Here is a 20,100-nt window from a genome sequence, read left to right on the forward strand (position 1 = left end):
GTGGATGCTATGCAGCCCCCTCCCTGATGGGAGTGGGAGGAACAGTCTATGTGCTGGGTGGGTGCGATCCTTCTCTGCACCTTTCTGCATGTACGTCCTTGATGGTGGGGAAGCTGGTGCAGGTGATGTGCTGGGCAGAGACACTGAGGCATGCTATCAAGATCTTGAAACAGAGGGGATGTGAAGAGGATGTTCTCTCTTGTGGGAGAATCTAAAATTAGACATTTCTGTTTAAAAATAAGTAGTCACCCACTGAAGACACCTCTCCAGGGTCATGAGACTTCAGAACTTTCAAGGAGATTGGAAGCAGGCTTGGAACATTTGTCAGGCAGAGGCAGATAGTTCTGTGATCCACACACACACACACGTGAAGGAAAAAAGGCAGCCAGGAATGCTAAGCTGGGCTTGCACTCAGAGCAGCCGTGACCTTGTCAGATGGCAGCATGCTGAGGGCTCTGCTTGCCTGCTCCTGCCTATAATTTGTATTTTTGCACAGGTGGGCGTAGGGCTGTGACAGAAATACCGAGCTCAAGCTTCATATCCTATCTAGGTGCATCTTTTAGATCATCCCCCACTAACATCTATGTCAAAGATAAACTTCTTAGTCATATTGTGGCTCTTGCACCTTACTGCCTACCTGCAAAGCATTTTCACTATAACTGTAGCACTATAAAGATTAGCTTTATTTGTCACATATATGTTGAAACATGCAGTGAAATACATTGTCTGCATCAACAACCAACACAGCCTGCAAGCGTTGCCATGCACCTGGCACAGACATAGCATGCCCACAACTTAGTAACCCTTAGTATGCACTGCCAGCAACAGCGGCAGTGGCAGAGACTATAGGGTCTCTCAGGTAGGTACATGGAGTTTAGAAAGATAGAGGGCTATGTGGCAGAGAAATTCCAGGCAGCTTCAAGAGTAGGTTACGTGGTCAACACAACATTGTGGGCTGAAGGGCCTGTCATGTGCTGTAGTTTTCTATGTTGTGTTCTATATACTAACCCGAGCGTCTTTGGAATGTGGGAGGAAAGTGGAGCTACCAGAGGAAAGCCACATGGTCACAGGGTGAACACACAAACTGTCAGGAATTGAATCCCGATTGAGATCGCTGTAAATCATTGTGCTAACTGAAACACTACCTTGCCTCCCCTGCACTATATTGTTACTGTTTTTCCCCTGTACTGCAGGGTACGCTTGCAAAACTAAGCTCTCTCATTGCATCTTGGTGCATGACAATTCCGGTGTCCATCACCTCAGAGATATTAATTGATCATCATCACACCATTGTACTGCCTTGTTGGCAACCATTTTCCCTGCTTCAGGCCACAATTCTCAAGCACTTCAATTGGTTACAAAGGTCGGAACTCCAAATGTTTCTGTTCCTCGATTCAAATTCAGCAAACCCGGTCAGGAATGCAACATGGATACTAGGTGAAAAGTTCAAACTTGGTTACAATAGTCTTCCTCAGTTGGAGAGCTCGCTGACACTTAGAAACAAGAACAATATTTATCAGGCCAGTGTTATGGAATGCTACTGTGTATTGTTGGTGTTTTTTTTGGGGGGGGGAGTTTGCTATAGAGAAATAAAACCAAGTCAAGATTTCAATTGCAACCTCACAGATTTTGTGCTTTTAAGGGCATTCTTCAAGGAAGCATTCAGCGAATGCTCTGAAATAATTACTTTAGGAAACTGCTGATTCTTCAGTGAATGTTCAGCGACACGTCATATACAGCATGACATACATTCCACACTTCCAAACCTCCTACGGCACATTATTCGCCGAGACTTTTTTTTAAAAAAACTTCGCAAGTGCAAACCAGGTGTGGATTCCAACGTAGCAAAAGCAATACAGAACAAAAAAATACTGAAACAGCCATAAAATACCCAAGTGAGCAAAGAAGTTAATCTAGCCATTAAATTACTTTCAGATGACAGCAAACCTGCCAACTAGAATGGGAAGGAAGTTTGGTCTCTTAACCCTATCAGTTATTATTTTTCTCCCAGAGGCAAATCATTCCTTTTAAAATTAAGCTAGCTATTAAACTAATTATATTTCTCAAAAAAAATTCAACCATTTTAAAGGCAGGCAATATTTTACACCTTTCAAAATTTGTATGAATGCCAAAGATGTTTTTATATTGTGCAGAGGAGATTTACAAGGATGTTGCCTGGATTGGGGAGCATGCCTCATGAGAATAGGTTGAGTGAACTTGGCCTTTTCTCCTTGGAGCAACGGAGGATGAGAGGTGACTTGATAGAGGTGTACAAGATAATGAGAGGCACTGAGCGTGTGGATAGTCAGAGGCTTTTCCCCAGGGCTGAAATGGCTAGCACCAGAGGGCATAGTTTTAAGGTGCTTAGAAGTAGGTACAGAGGAGATGTCAAGGGGCAAGTTTTTTTTAAACGCAGAGAGTGGTGAGTGCGTGGAATGGGCTGCTGGTGACGGTGGTGGAGGTGGAAACGATAGGGTCTTTTAAGAGACTCCTGGATGGCTACACGGAGCTTAGAAAAATAGAGGGCTATGCGTAAAGCCTAGGTAGTTCTAAGGTAGGGACATGTTCGGCACAGCTTTGTGGGCCGAAGGGCCTGTATTGTGTTGTATGTTTTCTATGTTTTATGTTTCTATATTCGCCATTAGAAACCTTAGTTTAAAAATCAATCTCAAAAATCTGCATTTTTTTTCCTATACTGCAGAAGTTTCCAACCTGGGCTTCACAGACCCCTTGCTTAATGGTATTGGTTCATGACGTAAAAAAGGTTGGGAACCCCTGCTAAGCTGTATCACGTTAGTTATGTCCAACTGTAAACACTGGTTCACTAGTTTGGATTCAAGCAACACAGGGCAAATGGACGAGAACCACAACCACACTGCCTAGGTCAGGCCACCCCTCTAAACTTAGTCGCCAGGAAAGAATAGCACTTGTAAGAGAGGCTACTGTGATGCCAACAGTCACTCTGAGCGAGTTGCAGAAATCAATGTCTGCAACTGGAGATGAAGTTCATGGCTCCACAATCTCTAAGGCCTTGCACAATAAGGATATTTATGGAAGAATGGCAAAGGAAGAAGCTCTGGTTTTAAAAAAAAGCACTTTTTTGCCCATTTTTGTTTTTCATGCTTTACAATCTTCCCTTTTTTTTAGGCTTTACTGTGAAAAAAGTGTGTGATTCACAAACAAAAATTCTCAGTTAAATTGATCAAAACCCCTGGTTGTAATATTCATTTATGTGTACAAAGAGTTGGGGGGCTGAATACTTTTACAAGACACTGCATGGAACCAACTGCCAGAGGAAGTGGTGAGGCAGACACATTAACGACACTTACACAGTATGAGGAGCGTATGGATGACAAGAGTTTGGAGTAGGGGTTCCCAACCTGGGGTCCACAGACCTGTCGATTAATGGTAGGGGTCCACGGTATAAAAAAGACTGGGAATCCCTGGTTAAGAAGGATATGGGCCAGGTGTTGGGAAATATTCTATTAAACTTGAATATGAATATATACATCTTGGTCAGCATGGACATCCTGACTGAAGGGCTTTTTCTGTCCTTTACAACACTGACTAAAATGATATGCTTTTAAATGAACAGGTTTTTCTAGTTTTCTAATAGCCTCAAAGCACCCTTTAACAGAACACCCTTCCAACATCCATGAAATTTCAGGCCAGAATTAGGTTAGGGCAAAGTGTTCAGGAGAAATGGAAAATAAAGATTTAAAATTTCAAGATTTGCGGGCTGGCTGGTGGCGCAACGACATTGGCGCTGGACCTGGGAGCGGAGGTTCCTGAGTTCGAAACTAGTCGGGTCAGCCCCCGAGTACGCTTTCCATCCGTGCCGAGTTGAGTGTCGAGATCGCAACTCGACCTTGCAAAATAAAGGGAGAAATACTGCGAAAATGTCCGAGAGGAGTGGCACGCCACAGTCTCTCTCTCGCTCCGCGCCTTGTATAAAAGCCATGAAAAAGACATCATCACGGACGCATGCATGCAGACTCACATGCACCGAGTAGTGCGCACGCAGGCACACGCCAAAAACAAAAAATTCAAGATTTGCTTTAGGGAGGGTGCAGAAGAAATTTACCAGGATGCTGCTTGGATTACAGTGCATGTCCTATGAGGATAGATTGAGCAGGCTGAAGCATTTCTCTTTGTAGCGAAGGAGGACGAGAGATGACATGATAGCGGTGTACAGAATGATGAGGCATAGATCAAATTAAAAGCCAGACACTCTCCCCCCAGGGCGGCAATGTCTAATACTAGGAAGCACAATTTTAAGATGATTAGAAGAAAATATGGGGGCGGGGGGGAATATTGTAAACAAGTTCTTTGCACAGAGTGGTGGGTGTGTGGAACGTCCTGCCAGGGCTGGTGGTGGAGGCGGAGACATTAGCAGTGTGTGAGAAGCTCTCGGGCAGGCACATGGGTGATGGAAAAATTCAAGAGCTATGTAGGAGGGAAGGGTTACACTGACCTTAGATTAGGTTAAAAGGTCAACAACATCGTGGGCTGAAAGTCCTATACTGTGCTGCAGTATTCAATGTTACGATCAAAATATCTTGTTTTGGAGTGTCTATGTAATCTGATTCTCTTTTGAGGCTCATTTAAATTTTCATGAGATACAGTTTTATTGGTATTAAAAAAAATACCCAGGTTAACTGGAGAAATAAAGTTTAAAGTGATCATCGGAAACAGAGAATACTTTAAAGGGTATTCTTTACAGTATTAAAATTAACAACCCTAGTCACAGTTTTTTTAATTAACACTAATCTTACATTCTCTGAGAGAGGCATGTTATACTTTATGCTGTACAGTGAAGACCACTTACTATCTGGCATCTTTTCAAACTGCATGATCAGCAAATTTATTGGATAACCTTGAATGCTCGCCTACATATTCTCCACTGCAGAGGGCTGCAGTGGTTTTCTGTTTGTTGTCAATAACTGGTGGCAAGGTTACCTTCCCTCAGTACAAACACAGATTGCTCTCACTTAAACATCCTGTTCTCTGGAAAAGTGTAGATGTCAATCTCTGGGAGAGAGCCTGAGGCAAAGCAAGAAGGGACATTTATTTAAAAAGGGACCAGGCCGGCATTTTTGGCTCCTTCTGTACATGGAGATTTGTTGGTAGGTCACAAAAGCTTTTTCAGAAATAAACCGAAATACTATGATCATGGGCACTAGCCTCCCGCGCATCGAAGACATCTTCAAAAGGAGACACCTCAAAAGGCGGGCATCCATCATTGAGGATCCCTATCACGCAGGACATGCTCCTTTACTATTACTGCCATCAGAGAGGAGGCACAGGACCCTGAACACACACACACACTCAATGTTTTAGGAACAGCTTCTTCCCTTCCACCGCTAGATTTCTGAATGGACAATGAGCAATAGCTTACTACTTTCTCTCTTTTTTGCAGTACAGACCGACCATCTTGAAACCGGCAATCAGTAATCCTGTCCCACCGTGATTCGGAAATAACTTTTGCCAGTCTTATTTCAAATTTCCCGAGTTGCCACACCAACCCGTCATCATCAGCATAATCACCTGCTGGCATGGTCTTTCAAACAGGCAAGTCGTTCCTCTGTGAAATACTGCATTTATTTTTATAATCTGTGCTTATCTAGCCCCAGTCATGTCTTCATGAAATAAAGGGAGTGCTTCTCGTGGTGTAAAGCAACAAACATCGTATGTTATCTATACAAGATAAGGTGGAAGTTCTGAAAAAACGTGACACTGGTGTGTCTATGAAAAGTATACGCAACTTGATTAACATTGGCTCTTCCAGAGTTAAGAAAGAAAAAGTTGCTCTAGTTCTTTGCCGACAGTGAATCAACAAAACAGGTGTGCATAAGGAAAACCATGAAAGGTGGACGATATTCACAACAAGATGAAGTTCTCAAAGTGGTTTACACTCCACCACAGTGAAGGTGTAGAACTGTCAGAAGAGACGGTGAAGGAACAAACAAAATTATTTCAAAAGATCGTGTCACTGTGTTCAGCTGCTTTAACCCTGGTGTAACTAACGTGTAAGTTGTTAGTCATCGGCAAAAGCTTACGCTCCAGAGCTTTCAAAGGTATAAAGCAGTTTCCAGTAATTTACCACGCCAACAAAAAAGAATGGATTACAACTGACATTACATTGGAATGGTTTGAATATTACTTTGCTCCAGAAGCGAGTGTTCACTGTGACTCTGTTGGTCTGGACAAATACTGTAAGATACTGCTGGACTTTAGATAACTGCTCTGCGCATCCAAAAGCAGAACTCTTGGTAAAGAGAAATGTTTACAGCGTCTACCTGCCACCTAATGAACATAAATTGAACTCCTGGACAATGGCATATAGTTCCATGAAGGCTACTTATCGCTCCCCATTTATTAAGTGGCTACTGAGTGCAGTTGACTCTTGTAGACCAGTACAAGAATTTGTGAAACAAATTGCTTTTCATTTGCCATTTCTATTTTATTATACAAGGGTGAAGTGATCATCAAGTGGGTTAAAAGTGTTTATTTGATCCTAACCCAACCACCAGTGATTTGGCAATATCACTAATCCGGCATTGCACAGGTCCCAATCTTTTGGACTTGTTGTGGTTAACCTGTATTTATTTATATTTCTTCTTACTGTATTTTATAGTATGTATGTATTGCACTGTACTGCTGCCACAAAACAAAAAATTCACAAAAATTCATCAGTGATTCTGGTTTCAAAGCACAAAAACATGAGGATGAAGTTAGGCTGACGAGTGGCAGCACAGTCACATAGTGGTTAGCATAATGCTATTAAAGCTCCAGCTGTAAGATTCGGCTTCAATTCCCGCTGCTGTCAGTAAGGAGTTTATACGCTCTCCCCGTGACCATGTGGGGTTCCTCTGAGTGCTCTAGTTTCCCCTCACGCTCTAAAGACGTACAGGTCAAACATAGGACATAGAAAACCTACAGCACAATACAGGCCCTTCGGTCCACAATGCTGTGCCGAACATTACTTTAGAAATTACTAGAGCTACCCATAGCTCTCTATTTTTCTAAGCTTCATGTGCCTATCCAGAGTCTCCACCACCACCATCACTGGCAGCCCATTCCATGTACTCATCACTCTCTGCCTAAAAAACATACCCCTGACTTCTCCTCTGTACCTACTTCCAAACACCTTAAAACTGTGCCCTCTCGTTTTAGGTTATGGTTAGTGAGTTGTGGGCATGCTATGTTGGAAGTTTGGCGTCACTTGCAAACTGCCCAACACAACCTTCTCATATTTGATTTGACGCAAACAGCACATTTCACTTTGTGCTTCGATGTACATGTGAGAAGTAAAGCTAATCTTTATCATTAAAGGGTAGGCATGTTTTATGGTCTTACCAAGAACATGTTAACTTGGCTGATGAGAGATACTGATACTGGTAAAGAAAAGGAAAGAAACCACAACACTTTCAGGCAGCCATGTACAGATTAATCTCCAGGCAAATACAAGTAGTTTAAGATGAGGCTTAAGAGGGAAATCAGGAGAGCAAAAAGAAGGAATTAGATGGATTTGACAAGCAGGGTTAAAGATATTTCCAAGAGATTCTTCAGTTATATTAACATTAAAGGGAGACAAATTTCTCTTACAGACCATCAGGGCTGCCTATGTATGGAGGCAAGGGAGATGGTTGAGATTTTTAATATCTGTTTCTCCTCTGTGTATACTAAGGAGGAAATCAAGGATGCCAAATTAATGAGGATAATAAGCAGAGGTCTGAGAACATTTGCACATTTCAGGGAAGGAAGCATTTGCACTCTTCAAGAGCATTAAGGTGGGAAAAGGAGCGGTGCTTCAGGAAAGCAGCATCCATCATTAAGGAGGTACAGAAGCCTGAAGGCACACACTTAGTGATTCGGGAACATCTTCTTCCCCTCTGCCGTCCGATTTCTGAATGGACATGGAACCCAGCAACACTGACTCACTACTTTTTAAAAAAATTTCTGTTTCTGCACTACTCAACTATTTAATACACACACACACACCCCACTGTGATTCAGTTTTTTCTTTATTATCATGTATTGCAATTATACTGCTGCTGCAAAGTTAACAAATCTCACGATATATGCCGGTGATATGATTCTGATTCTGAAGTGTAACTCTGGATCTCATGGGAGGTCAGTGAAGAGACCCTGGTTGCTTTATTGTTAGCCACTGGCGAAGTTCCCAAAGACTGGAAGGTGACTAATTTTGCAGCGAGGGCGTGCAAGGGAACTACAGCCCAGTGAACCCGACTTCAGTCAAAAGAAAATTACTGGAGGGAATTCAGAGGAACTTAGATAGTGAAAGCATGATCAGAAACAGTCACTTGGGTGGGGGGGGGGGGTCATGTCTTGCAAATCTTTTTGAGGATTTTGAAAAGGTAACTAAGGGGATAGATGAAGGTAGGGCAACGGATATTGCCTATATGGACTTTAAGGGCTTTTACAAAGTCCTGCATGGCAGGCTGCTCTGGATACACGGGATTCAGTGGAGCTAGCGGGGTGGATTCAGAATTGGCTCAATGATAGGAAGCAGAGGGTGATGGTTGAAAGTGGATTTTCCAACTTGAGGTCTGTGACAAATGGGATGCCCAGAGGTCAGAATTAGGACATTCGGCCTATCCAGTCTGCTCCACATTCGATCGTGGCTGATTCATTTTCCCTCTCAATTCTCATCCTCCTGCCTTCTTCTCGCAGATTTTGATACCCAGACTAATCAAGAACCTAGCAACCTCCATTTTAAATATACCCATGACTTGGCCTCCACAGCCATCTGTGGCAATGAATTCCACAGATTCACCACTCTCTGGCTAAAGAAATTCCTCCTCATCTCTGTTCTAAAGGGATGCCCTTCTATTCTGAGGTTGTTCCCTCTGGCACCAGTCTCTCCCACTTTTGAAAACATCCTCTCCCTGTCCACTATCTCTTCCAAATCCCAACAAATATCTGGGTAAATATCATACCCCACACCTTCCCACAGCACTTCCATGAATAAAATCAAAGGGCACAGAATGAAAGTGATTCTCAAAATTAATATTTTTCTTTTAAAAAAGTGATTAGGATCTGGAATACAGTACACTGCTCAGGGAACAGGGGGAAATTCTGGAAGGCGACTGAACATTAATCAGGTATTTGTGTGAAGGTGTCATCTCTACAACGATAACATGAATAATCCCCAATGGTAGTTGAGCTGAATCAGGCTAACAAGCCTGGTATTTTAAAGAATAAAAATGAGTCAGCAACTTTATCGCCAAAATCAAAAATCGTAAATATCAATGGTGCAGTTAATTTCTAAGCTCCCCAAACAAATAAACTAATGAAGACCAAAGTAGAGATGACACCCTTACATGAACACCTGTTTAGTGTTCAGCCTCCTTCCAGAATTTGAACATGTTGTCTAGATTTGAGGGTGGATTGTGTTTCCTTTCAGGCAGGAAACTGATCAAATCCTTTTCCAGGGGGCATGGATGATGGTACTTGAATTGGAGGTTCTGGCACAGGAAGAGATTTAGTCCCATTGTCTTCTCTGTACCACTGCAGTTTTAGTTTGCTTCAAATCTCATCAGCTGACAACACAACACGAGAAAGAAACTCTTCTCATGAAAGGATTACAGTGCAGGAACAGACCATTTGATGTGTACACTCCTCCTCTTAACCCTATCTAACCGAACAAGGCCCATCAACGATTAGGCTAGTCAAGGGTAAACTGAAAGGCATCTGATGCAAAATTATATCTAAGTTATTCTCATTAATTCAGCAAACTTTGATGCTTCACAAATTGGCAGTTGTGTTATCAACTGTTTAGAACAGAAAACCATAAGACACAGGAACAGAATTGGCCATTCTGCCCATAGATTCTGCTCCGCTGTTCCATCATGACTGATTTATTATCCCTCGCAAGCTTTCTCTTGCCTTCACCTTTGAGGCCTTAATTATCAAGAATACATGAACCTCCTCTTTACTTCTACCCAATGACTTGGCCTCCAGAAATTCCACAGAGTCACCACCCTCTGCCTAAAGAAATACCTTATAATTTCTGTTCTAAAGCGACATCCTTCTATTCTGAAGCTTTGCCCTCTGGTCCTAGACTCACCCGCTGCAGGAAACAACATCTCTACGTCCACTCTATCGAGCCCTTCAATAAAAAATGGGTTTCAATGAGACCCCCCCCCCCACATTTCTCTAAACTCCAGTGAGTACAGAACCAGGACAATCAAATGCTCCTCATACATTAACCCTTTCATTTGCAGGATCATTCTCATAAACCTCCTCTCAAATGCCAGCACATCCTTTCTTAGATAAGGAGCCCAAAAACTGCTCACAATGCTCCAAAAGTTTTCTGGCTAATGCAGAGCAGATTCCCTCCAGGTACATAAAAGGAAAATTTTTGATTTCACATCGCACATTATCTCATGACACAAAGCATATGAGAACTGATCACTTCTTTTCAACTTATGTTAGAGTCGTAGAGACCAGACGCAGGGCCTTCCACCCACATCAACCATCTATTTACACTGATCCTGTGTTACTTTGCCCACAATCCCAGCAATTCACCCAAGATTCTAACACTCAGCGACACGCTAGGGAGCAACTTACAGTGGCTAACACAGACATACACCTACCTTTTGGAGGAAAATGAAGCACCCAGAGGAAACCCCTTGTTCGCAGGGAAAAGTGTAAACTCCACACAGACAATACCCCAGGTCAGGATTGCTCTTCGGTTGCTGGAGCTGAAAGTCAGTGGCTCTAGAACACAAGAAGACAGCAGGAATAGGACAACACACACGAAGTGCTGGAGGAACTCAGCGGGTCAGGCAGCATCAATGTTGGGAAACTAACAGTCAACGTTTCAGGCCAAGACCCTTCATCAGGACTGGAAAGGAACGGGGCTAACGCCAGAATAAGATAGGCGGGAGGGGAAGGAGTACAACCTGGCAGGTGATAGGCGAGATGAGGTGAGAGGGAAGGGTCTCAGACTGACGCTTCATTATTTATTTCCCTCCAAAGATGCTGCTTGGCCTGCTAAGTTCCTCCAGCATTTTGTGTGTGTTGCTGAAGACTTCCAATGTCTGCAGAATCTCGTGTTTACAGGTAGGTAGTGGGCACCAGGCCCCACAAGCCTGCCTCACCATCTAGTCCGATAATGGGTGAATCTATGCTAGTCTCTATTCCTCTATGTCATCTCCCCATACCTCTACACGTGACACGGTTACAAGCATCAAATAAGGCAGTTAATTAAATAGAAATTTTTGAAAAAACTAGATACATGATGAGATGACTTTTCCCTGATGGTATTAGCTGAGGTAAGGATGTTGGTCAGAACTGATGAAAAATTTAAGTGTTTCATTACCAGTAGTGACCACAAGATACTTATTAATGGCTTGATTCAAGGCAACTTTATTCACCATATATTGTACACTTACACATATTAGGAATTGCTGGGTATGTTGGTCAGGGTGCAGCATGCAACAATAAACGACCTTAAACTATGAAGAACTGTATAAAAAAAGTTACTGGTTAAAGTACAGATATGGAATAAAATGTGCATAAATAGCAGCATGTATTTACAATGTAAACATTATATAAGTTATAATGTACTTACAGCGCAGTGACAGAGGTAGAAGATAGAGGGGGATGGGGTAGCTAACTGGAATGGTTGATCTGATTAAATGTCTGATGCCATGATGTTTTTGTTCAGTTTTTACAGTAAGACTGTCTGATGGAGGTTCCATCTACTTCTCAATCCAAAGATAGATGGTACTGCATCAACTATTGATGTTTGAGAAGTTGGGTCCTGTTGCTTTCCAATTGAGAACCATGAATTAAGGTCATGTGGCTCAGTGATCATGTCACAGGACCAGCAATCTCTTCAACTACTGATCTGAAGAGACACAGTCTAATCCTACCTAGCAGCTGGCGAATTTAAATTGTTTGTCCGCTCATTAGTTTGTTCATTCATTCATTAAAATTCAGTAGTTTGAAAAGGCTCTCAGCAACAGAAATACCAATTTCAAATTGTGTCCTTGACGGGGAAGGGAATCCAGCATCTTAGTTCACACAGTTATATGCAGATCCACACCCAAAGCAATGTGGTTGACTCTCAAGAAGCTTCCACACGTGGTTGGAGTAGACCACTGCCCTCAAGTCTACTCCATTATTCAAGACATGACTGATCTTCCATCTCAATACTTCAATACCATAACCCCAATCTTTACCAATACCCCTAAATGTCCGAACCAGTTCCCTTCTACCACCACTCTCCTCCGTCTAGCGGAATTAGTCCTTACTCTTAATAATTTCTCCTTTGGCTCCTCCCACTTCCTCCAAACTAAAGGTGTAGCCATGGGCATCCGTATGGGTCCCAGTTATGCCTGCCTTTTCGTTGGCTTTACGGAACAATCCATGTTCCAAGCCTATACTGGTATCTGTCCTCCACTTTTCCTTCACTACATCGACGACTGCATTGGTACTGCTTCCTGCACACACGCTGAACTCGTTGACTTCATTAACTTTGCCTCCAACTTTCACCCTGCCCTCAAATTTACCTGGTCCATTTCTGACACCTCCCTCCCCTTTTTTGATCTTTTTGTCTCTATCTCTGGAGACAGCTTATCTACTGATGTTTACTATAAGCCTACGGACTCTCACAGCTACCTGGACTATTCCTCTTCCCACCCTGTCTCTTGCAAAAATTCTATCCCCTTCTCACAATTCCTCCAATTCCGTCATTCCAGGACGAAGGAGATGTCCTCCTTTTTTAAAGAAAGGGGCTTCCCTTCCTCCATTATCAACTCTGCTCTCAAACGCATCTCTCCCATTCCACGCACATCTGCTCTCACCCCATCCTCCCGCCACTCCACTAGGAATAGCGTTCCCCTTGTCCTCACCTACCACACTACCAGCCTCCGGGTCCAACATATAATTCTCCATAACTTCCGCCACCTCCAATGGAATCCCACCACTAAGCACATCTTTCCCTCCCCCCACCCACTTTCCACAGGGATTGTTCCCTATGCGACTCCCTTGTCCATTCATCCCCCCAACCCTTCCCACCGATCTCCCTCCTGGCACTTATCCTTGTAAGCGGAACAAATGCTACATGTGCCCTTACATTTCCTCCCTCACCATCATTCATGGCCCCAGGTAGTCTTTCCAGGTGAGGCGACACTTCACCTGTGAGTCGACTGGGGGTGATATACTGCGTCTGGTGCTCCCGATGCGGCCTTCTACATATTGGCAGGACCCGACGCAGGCCGGGAGACCATTTCGCTGAACACCTACGCTCTGTCCGCCAGAGAAAGCAGGATCTCCCAGTGGCCACACATTTTAATTCCATGTTCCATTCTGATATGTCTATCCACGGCCTCCTCTACTGTAAAGATGAAGCCACACTCAGGTTGGAGGAACAACACCTTATATTCCGTCTGGGTAGCCTCCCACCTGATGGTATGAACATCGACTTGTCTAACTTCCGCTAATGCCCCACCTCCCCTTCGTGCCCCATCCGTAATTTATTTATTATTTTTTTCTTTTCCCTCCCTTTTTCTCTCTCTTTTTTCTCCCTCTGTCCCTCTCACAATAACTCCTTGCCCACCCTCTGGGTCCCCCCGCCTTTCTCCCTCGGCCTCCTGTCCCACGATCTCTCCCTTCTCCAGCCTCGTATCCCTTTTGCCAATCACCTGTCCAGCTCTTGGCTCCATCCCTCCCTCTCCTGTCTTCTATCATTTTGGATCTCCCCCTCCCCCTCCCACTTTCAACTCTCTTACAACCTCTTCTTTCAGTTAGTCCTGACGAAGGGTCTCAGCCCAAAACGTCGACTGTACCTCTTCCTATAGATGCTGCCTGGCCTGTTGCATCCACCAACATTTTTTGTGTGTGTTGCTTGAATTTCTAGCATCTGCGGATTTCCCCGTGTTTGCGCCTCTAAATGTCTTTTCCTCTTAAATGTATTTATCAACTTGGTCTCCATCTCCTTCTGTGGCACAGAATTTCCACAAGTCTACCACTAGAACATTTCCTAATTTCAGTCATAGGTGTTTTTACCTGTCACTGTAACCAACTATAGAACCCTCAGCCATGGCAAACACCTTCCCTGCACATAGCAGTTGTACTCTATCCCAGTTTTTTCCATCTCAATTAGATTTTCCCCTCATTCTTCTAAACTACAGACTAGTCTATTCTTTCTCTGCCTATGCAACAGTCCTTCCAACCCCTGAATCAGTCTAGCGAATTATCACTACAGTCCCTCAAATTCAAAGTGCACCTTAGGCAAGGAGATCAAAGCTACACATAATATTGCAATCTCACAAGGCCTTTTGTAAGAGTAAATGCCCAGCAAACACGCAGTTTAAACAGTCAGGATCAGGTACACTGTTCCCTCTCAGCTGTGCAGGTATGTGGCTGCACAGTAACTTGCTCCTGTGTACATAGCCTTTGCAGCCATGCAGCTGGAATAAAGACAGATGAGAAAAAGTTTAAGTTAAAGGTTTTCTTGGTTTACTGTATTTCACTATACCCTTCAATTGTTAAGTAAAATCAAAAGTATGTTTTTTTTCCAATTTCATTCTAAATATTCATAGTATGCACATTACACAGTTTTCAGGCCATGTAAAAATTTCCTGTTCAGAACAACGGCTGGTCCACGCAGCTGTAAAAAGAGGGAACATTTATGTTGTGGTAGCGAGTGACACCACATAATCTATTGAGTTCAGTGAAAAATAACCCAGACTTGCCGATATGTGCTTTTTTTTGTCTATTTGGAAAGATGTGATCAAAGATTCTGCCTTTTTCCCCCTTCTCTCCCAGTACTGATGGAAGAGTCTCAACCCAAAATTTATTCCTCTCTGTAGATGCTGCCTGACCTGCTGAGTTCCACTGACATTTTGTGTGTGTGTGTTGCTCTGGATTTCCAACATGTGCAGAATCTCTTAGTCACAGAACGCTACAGCACAAAAACAGACCCTTTGGCCCATCTAATCCCACTGATTTGCACCTGGACAATAGCGCCCCCCCCCCCATCCATGTACCTATCCAAATTTCTCTTAATGTTGAGATCGACCCCACATCCACCACTTGTGCTGGCAGCTCATTCCAGACTCTCACCAGCCTCTGAGTGAAGTTCTCCCACATGTTCCCCTTAACCCATGACCTTTTGTTATAGTCTCACCCAACCCCAGTAAAAAAGAAAATGCCTGCCTGCATTTACCCTATCAAAACACCTCATAATTTGGTATACCTCTGTCAAATGTCACCTCAATCTTCTACATCCAGGAAAACAAAGTCACAACCTATTCAACCTTTCCCTATAACTCAGGTCCTCAAGTCCTGGCAACATCCTTGTAAATTTTCTCTGCACTCTTTCAATCTTATTTATATCTTTCCTGTTGGTAGATAACCAAAACTGAACACAATTAGGTCTTATTAACATCTTAAACAATTTCAACATAACATCCCAACTCCTCTACTCAATACTTTGATTTGTGAAGGCCAAAGTGCCGACAGCTTTCTTTATGATCCATGTAAAGATCCAGTGACACCACTTTCAAGGAATTATGGTTCAATTTAATATTAGAGAATGCATACGGTATACCTCACTAATAGTCACAATGTAATAATTCCATGTACTGATCCATGCCCTCAGTTCAGCTGCCTTTCCTACAATACTCCTTGTATTAAAATCACCACCACTTAGAACACTAGTCCCCATGCTCAAACTTTTGATTCCTCACTTTCTATGTAGGCTTTACTTCCTTCACCACTCACTCCACTATCTGTTCTGGCACTCCGGTTCCCCCCCCACCCCCACCCGGCACGTGATTGTTAACTGTTTCCTCTTAGTTTTTTCCCTAATGTTCAAAACTTAGTGTAGGATTTAACAAAGTCTCTCTCTCTGTCTCTCACACAGAACAAAAATACCGAAACATTTGGATGGGCAAAACCTGCTGAGCTTGTCAGTGCTGTCCAGATACCACAAATGAATTAGAGCAATTAGACAAATAAAAACCATCCTTAAAGCAAAGTGTGTTCCACTGTAGAATGGTCCCGGCATATAAATGGCTAATTACTGTACAAAACGTAAAGATAGACCAGCATCTGTGACAGGTTCAAGGGGAACTGTCCAATTGATTAGAAACCCCAGACACGAAAAACAAATTTGACTGTGAGTTTAGCTTAATAGATTCCAAAAGTTAAAGCAATTTATTGTCAAGGTATGTCTATATCACCCTATGCAACCCTGAGATTCATTTTCTTGTGGGCATTTAGAGGAAAATAAAGAAAAATAACTTATGCAATATATAAAGACTGACAAGCAACCAATATGCAAAACACAAATCTTGTAAATAACTAAAACTAAATAAATAATACCAAGAACATTCAAGATTGTCATTTCCACTACACAAATGTAAAGCAGAACAAAATCGTTGTTACTCTGGAACCAATGCAATACAAAAAAAGCAAAATAAGATAAAGAACATGATAAAACAATAAATATAAATACGTAAGAAAACAGGCATATATAAATGTACACACATATGTGTAGATTGATTGTATGCCCATTAAGTGACGCTAGGCACAAGAGTGTCTGTACAGTCGTACAGAAGGCAACTCTGACAGGAGTTGCAAAGTATCTTTGAAAGCGAGTCTATAGGTTGTGGAGTCAGGTGAGCATTAAGGTGAGTGAAGCTATCCACGCTGGTTCCACAGCTTGATGAATGTAGGGTAATAACTGCTCTTGAACTTGGAGGTTAAATAAAGGTATTTTAGCTAGTTCCAGAAATAAAATGAAATACAAAAATTATGTTCTTTGATCTTGTCTGCAAATCTGTGGATGCTCATTAAACTACACGGATATGCAATCTCATCATGGCCTGGATAAGATGATTTAAAACTTATATAGCAAAATTCAAAATGTTTCCAATTCCATTCACCGGGTAACCCAAAAGAAAGCAGACATTATCAGGAATTACTCAAATGTGATCAAATGACTTAAATAACATGTTGGTACCAGAATACAAAGAGCACATGCAAATATTTGCCAATGCTCCTAATCAAATTAGAAGTTCTTACTATTCCTGACAGACCAGTGAAGACTGTTGCCTCAGTAATTACACATACAGCTCAAAATGTCCTCTGCAGACAGAACTCGAATCCAAGAGAATAAACAAGCTAATTAAGCACTGAGCATTTTTCCACAGGACTAAACATTCACCCACTTCACTACACCTGCAGTGTACTGGATGCAAACTTTAACACATCTCACACATTCCTTTATTTTTCCATAAGTACACACAAGAATATGAATCTCAAGATAACATATGGTAACATATGTATTTCAATAATAATCTTACCTTGACGACATCATATTACATGGGAGCAGAATGAGGCCATCCAGCCCATTGAACCTGCGTTACCATTCCATCATGGCTGATTTATTACCCTCCTCAACCCTCATTCTCCTGCCTTCTCCCCATAACCTTTTATATTCAATGACTCAGCCGCCACAACCATCTGTGACAATGATTTCCACAGAATCAGCACCCCTAGGCTAAGGAAATTCTTCCTCATCTCTGTTCCAGACGGAAGTCCTTCTATTCTGAGACTGTGCTCTCTGGTCGTAGACTCTCCCACTACAGGACAGTCTCCACGTCCACTCTCCAGGCCTTTCAATATTCGGTACGTTTCAATGAGATCCCCTGCTCATTCTTCTAAATTCCAGTGAGTACTGCCCAGAAGCAACAAAAGCTCCTTATGCATTAACCATTTCATTCCAGGGATTATTCTTGAGAACCTCCTCTGGACCCCCTCCAATCCCATCGTATCCTTACTTCGATAAGTGACCCAAAACTGAACACAATACTGCTCAGAACGTTACACAATGCATCAGATGCACAGACATACAAAACCACACCATGCTCAGCCTCCCACACACACTTGGAATTGCAATCTTCAACCGTAATCGGACTGGCAAAATTTTTCCAGTCAGAATCGGGTTTACTGTTACTGACATACAGTATGTCGTGAAGGCCCTTGTTTTGCGGCAGCAGTATAATACACAAAATACACTATAAATTACAATAAAAAATATGTATTTCATTGAATCAGATCATTTCCAAAAAAAACTTATGAAATCTAATGCAGATACTGGTTTTTAATAAGGCAGCAAAATGCTGTTCAAGGAATTTTGAAATAGAACTTGCAGGGATTAGTTTTAGAATGATCACGGGACTGAAAAAAATAAGAAAACACGGCATTAACCAGGTCACAATCAAGTGCTATCTTTCAAAATTATCTTTGAAGATTTGCATTCTCACATGGCTCTCGAAAGAAATCCACCCAGAATTGTTTGTCACAGAGGCGCATTTTTAAAAATTATTTTTATTTTTTTTAAAAAAGTACTGCCATCTCCAGAATTCTCTTGCAAGCAAGCAGCAAACCTGTTCTGGGTTAAAAAAGGTGTGTGGGTGGCTAGAGTAAACATTTAAGACACATTTTCTAGGTCAGTCTGCAAATGAAGACAAAAAAAACAGTAACTGATCTTTTTTTAAAAAAGAAATCTAAGGCGGCTGTTGTGGTTTGTAAAGTAAAGGTCATCTCCAACCACAGACTGCATTCTGCAAAACCAGTATTTTTCTCTCCAATCTACAGTAATGTATATTAACATGGGTGTGGATTCATCTGGGTTTAACCTTGATTTCAATGTTCAGCTCATGACATTTGTCTTAAAAATATTTTGCACAATTACAACCCAGTAATTCCACATAATACCAGTGAAACTGTCCAATTCCATTTACAATTTGAATTTCAGTATGCTCGATCTCTGCTAAAACATCTTTTTTTCATTCTGACTTCTCCCACCTGCCCCCCCACTTCAAAATTCAAAACAGAATTCAAAACTAATCACAGGAGATTCTGCAGATGCTGGAAATCCAGACCAACAAATACAAAATGCTGGAGGAAATCAGCAGGTCAGGCAGCATTTATGGAAATGGATAAATTGACGTTTTGGATAGGATTGGAAAGGAAGGGGGGAAGAAGCCAGATTTTAAAAACTTGTGGATTTTCTATTTTTGAGAATTTTTTAGAAACCCTCTCCATTGCCCCACCTCACATTAAAAAATCACACTATTTTCTTTCCAAAGTCAAATAAGGACACATATCACTATTACATTCAGTTCAGAGCAGTGAGCTACTTGAGAATTAATTTGAAACCCAACCACAATCAATCCAAAATAAAAACATACTGGAAATACTCAGCAGGTCAGGCCATGCCTTCAGAATTTTCTGTTTCTTTTAAATTTCCAGCATCTGCAGTTTTTTTTGATTTTCACAGTCAATCCAAATCTGACATGTCCAAGAATTGAGGATATTGTTTCCCCATAGCAGACCATCACTGCAAACATAATCCAACACATGCTGTTATTCAGAACTCTGTCCCTGGAACACAGCATGGGCCCATTTGACTCAGCACTGTGTGGCTCCTGTAAACATCCAAGCTTTAACATTTCTTCTGTCCAAGGATGATCCTCTCTTCAAAGTAAATTTCTTATCAACGTGTCATATAAGTCACCATAAACTACTGAGATCATTTCCTTCCAGGCATTCACAGTAGAACAAAGTAGTACCATAGAATCAATGAAAAGCTACACACAAAGAATGACAAACTGTGCAAATACAAAAAGAAACACACAATAATAATAAACAAACACTAGGAACATGAGTTGTAAAGTCCTTGAAAGCGAGTCCATGAGTTTGTGTTCAATGATCAGGTGAGTGAAGTTATCGACGCTGGTTCAGGAGCCTGATGGTTGAAGGGTAATAACTGATCCTGAACTTGGTGGTGTGGCATCTAGGGCTCTTGTACCATCTTTCTGCTGGTAGCAGCAAGGAGAGAGCGTGGCCTTCTTGGTGGGGGTCCTTGATGATGGATGCTGCTTTCTTGTGGCCACATTCTTTGTAGGTGTATGTGTCTCTTTTCCTTCTTCTTCCTCAGCTGAAGCCCGTGCCTCAGAATTAACAAGCCACACTTCTCAGATCCCAGCAGCATCTCTCCTGGCACCTGGCTGGAAAATAGCTGCGCCAGTTACCTATCACTTTGAGAGT

The 20,100-nt window shown here is 42.1% G+C and overlaps 1 protein-coding gene across 6 annotated transcripts in view; it reads right to left on the bottom strand.

Moving 5' to 3' along the window:
• The window catches only part of zbtb47b (zinc finger and BTB domain containing 47b), a 296,884-nt gene that overhangs the window by 180,394 nt on the left and 96,390 nt on the right, over positions 1 to 20,100 (bottom strand). The window contains exon 1 of one of the 6 annotated variants that reach the window (XM_063044544.1): positions 10,623 to 10,714. The exons of the other annotated variants lie outside the window; for them this stretch is intronic. The gene's annotated coding sequence lies outside the window, so the exon portion shown is untranslated. Of the gene's footprint in view, positions 1 to 10,622; positions 10,715 to 20,100 lie in introns of those variants that run through there. 6 annotated transcript variants of the gene reach the window in all.

This window comes from Mobula hypostoma, chromosome 3 (assembly GCF_963921235.1).
Source record: "Mobula hypostoma chromosome 3, sMobHyp1.1, whole genome shotgun sequence".
Taxonomy (NCBI): Eukaryota; Metazoa; Chordata; class Chondrichthyes; order Myliobatiformes; family Myliobatidae; genus Mobula; species Mobula hypostoma.